The sequence below is a fragment of the Carcharhinus amblyrhynchos genome, chromosome 7 (assembly GCF_965287045.1).
Source record: "Carcharhinus amblyrhynchos chromosome 7, sCarAmb.v2.hapA, whole genome shotgun sequence".
Lineage (NCBI taxonomy): Eukaryota > Metazoa > Chordata > Chondrichthyes > Carcharhiniformes > Carcharhinidae > Carcharhinus > Carcharhinus amblyrhynchos.
Window position 1 is genome coordinate 68,193,943 of NC_137330.1, and position 3,087 is coordinate 68,197,029.

Sequence of the window (3,087 nt, forward strand, 5' to 3'; positions counted from 1 at the left end):
TATTTGCGAAAGGATATATTGGCCTTGGAGGGAGTACAGAGAATGTTCACCAGCTTGATACCGGAGATGAGGGGGTTAACTTATGAGGAGAGATTAAGTAGATTGGGCCTGTACTCGTTGGAGTTTAGAAGGCTGAGGGGGGATCTTATAGAGACATACAAAATAATGAAGGGGCTAGATAGGGTAGAGGTAGAGAGATTCTTTCCACTTAGAAAGGAAACCAAAACTAGAGGGTACAGCCTCAAAATAAGGGGGGGAGGGTGCAGTTTAGAACAGAGTTGAGGAGGAACTTCTTCTCTCAGAGGGTAGTGAATCTCTGGAATTCTCTGTCCATTGAAGTAGTGGAGGCTACCTCGTTGAATATGTTTAAGTCACGGGTAGATAGGTTTCTGATTGATAAGGGAGTTAGGGTTATGGGGAGCAGGCGAGTAAGTGGAACTGATCCACTTCAGATCAGCCATGATCTTAGTGAATGGCGGGGCAGGCTCAAGGGGCTAGATGGCCTACTCCTATTTCTTGTGTTCTTATGTTCATTGTTGTAAAGTATCTACCAATGACACCTATTGATGAAAACGTACTTCAGTATCTGATAGTCAATAATACTTGGCAATAATATTAGGTGCATGACATGTAATATTTTAAGTTCATAACGTGAACCTTATAATTTTTAATTCAGTTGTCTCTTTGGTCTTAGTCTTCCTGAAGCCGGTTGTACCCATGGATTGGAGACCCATACTGTTTCAGTGAGGGAATATTGACCGAACTAAGTGCCTGTCAGGCCAGAGATGGGCCATCCCTGGGATTTAGGACCCCCATGAAGGATGGCCTATCCACCTAATGTTGCCATTGTGGCTGTTAGTCATGCATTCATGATGTGGGTATGCCGGCGTTGGACTGGCGTAAACATGCATTCACCAGAGGCTGAAGATCGGTGAGGGATCATGAATAGAGGTAAGAAAAAGCAGAATAAGCGTTGTGGGATGGAGTCATCAGTGAGCTGGGAGAGGAACAGTCAAATGTGAGGGCAAGATAATAGCTCTCTGTCAGCACTTAACCTTCCTGATTCTGGGTCCCCCGATTGGATACTAAGTGCCTTTGAAAGAAGGACCTCCTGGAATGTATATTTTCTGAATATTCTGAAATATCTCTGGAATTCTCTGCCCGTTGAAGTGGTGGAGGCTACCTCGCTAAATGTTTTTAAGATGCGGGTTGATGGGTTTTTGATAAGAGAGGGGATTAAGGGTTATGGGGAGAAGGCGGGAATGTGGAACTGAGCCACAACAGATCAGCCATGATCTTATTGAATGGCGGGGCAGGCTCAAGGGGCTAGATGGCCTACTCCTGCTCCTATTTCTTATGTTCTTATTATGTTCTTATCCCCTTAACTGAAATATCCCCTGCATTTCTACTAAACTATCCCTTAACCTAATTTCCCAGTTCACTTTAACTAGTTCTGTTTTCATGCCCTTTTAATTACTCTTATTTAAGTTTAAAATATTTGTCTTAGATCCATTCCTCTTTCCCTTAAACTGAATGTGAAATTCAATAATGTTATGATTACTGCTACCTAGGGGCACCTTCATTAAGTAATTAATTTAACTGTCTCATTGCACATTACCAAATCCAGTATGGCTTGCTCTCTGCTTCGTAATAAAATGTGTTGCTCTAAGAAAATGTCCCCAAAACACATTTTCAGACTACCTTTGTCAATCTGATTTGTCCAATCTATGTGTGGATGATACTTATCCATAATTATCACCACATATTTGTCATTATTGCCAATGATTTTGTCCTATATACCCTATCCTAGAGTGTGGTTACAGTTAGCAGGGCTATAAACCATTCTTGCAGTGGCCTCAATACTATTTCTCATCTCCACAAAAAATGATTCTACACCTTGATCTCCAGAACTAAGGTCCTCTCTCTCTATTGTCCCAATGTTGCCCTTAATTAGCAGAGTTACCCCTCCACCTTCACCTTGATTCCTGTGTTTTCTAAATGTTGTGCATCCTTGAATATTCAGGTACCCTTGAATATTCTAAGTTATAGTTCATATATTAGTGTCACAAGTAGGCTTACATTAACACTGCAATGAAATTACTGTGAAAATCCCCTAGTTGCAACACTCGGCATCTGGTTGGTACATTGAAGGAGAACCTAGCATGACCAATGCATTTAACTGGCACATCTTTCGGACTGTGGGTGGAAACCGGAGTGTCTGGAGGAAACCCATGCAGACACGAGAGAACGTGCAGACTCCGCACAGACAGTGAGCCCAAGCCAGGAATCGAACCCGGGTCTCTGGTACTATGAGGCAGCAGTGCTAACCACTGCCACCGTGCTGCCCATTCAGGTCCCAGTCTTCATCATCCTTTACCCATGTCTCTTTAATGGCTACCAGGTCATACATGTTTATTTCAGTTTGTGGTATCAATTCTTTGTTTTGCCATAAATGCCACCTGAATTCAGATACAGAACCTTTAGCTCTGTCCTTTTCCTACTTTTGTAACCTCTAGCTTTATCTACTGGTGCACCCCTAGATTTGTACACCAAAGAGGGGATGTTATGGCCTCACTTGTCCCAAAACCATAAAATCCCACCAGGGGTCCATGGACCTTTCCATGGTCCGTCCCTTGTCTGCTCCTATTCCCGTGGCGGGCGGGATGGTAAACTTCCGGCCCAAGTCTCTTCCTGCCACACTCTGATTATCATTTCCCTTTTCTGTACCTGGCTCTCTTGTCTGGTGTTTTCCATTTAATTTGTCACATCTTCTCAAACTTGATCCCTCTGCACGTTAGTTTAAAACCCTGTCTATCACCTTAGTTATATAGTTGACCAGAAATCTTGGCCCAGCACAGTTCTGGTGAAGACTTACCCAACTGTACAGCTTCCATTTTCCTCAGTACTCATGCCAGTGGCCCATAAATCAAAATCCATTACTCCCACACCAATCTTTGAGCCACTCATTTACCCCCTAATCTGATTTTACTTGCACCAGGAAGTAATCCAAAGGTTATTATCTTCGAGGTTCTGCTTTTTAAACTTAGTCCTTGCTGCTCCTAATTAATCCTGCAGCACAATCCCTTT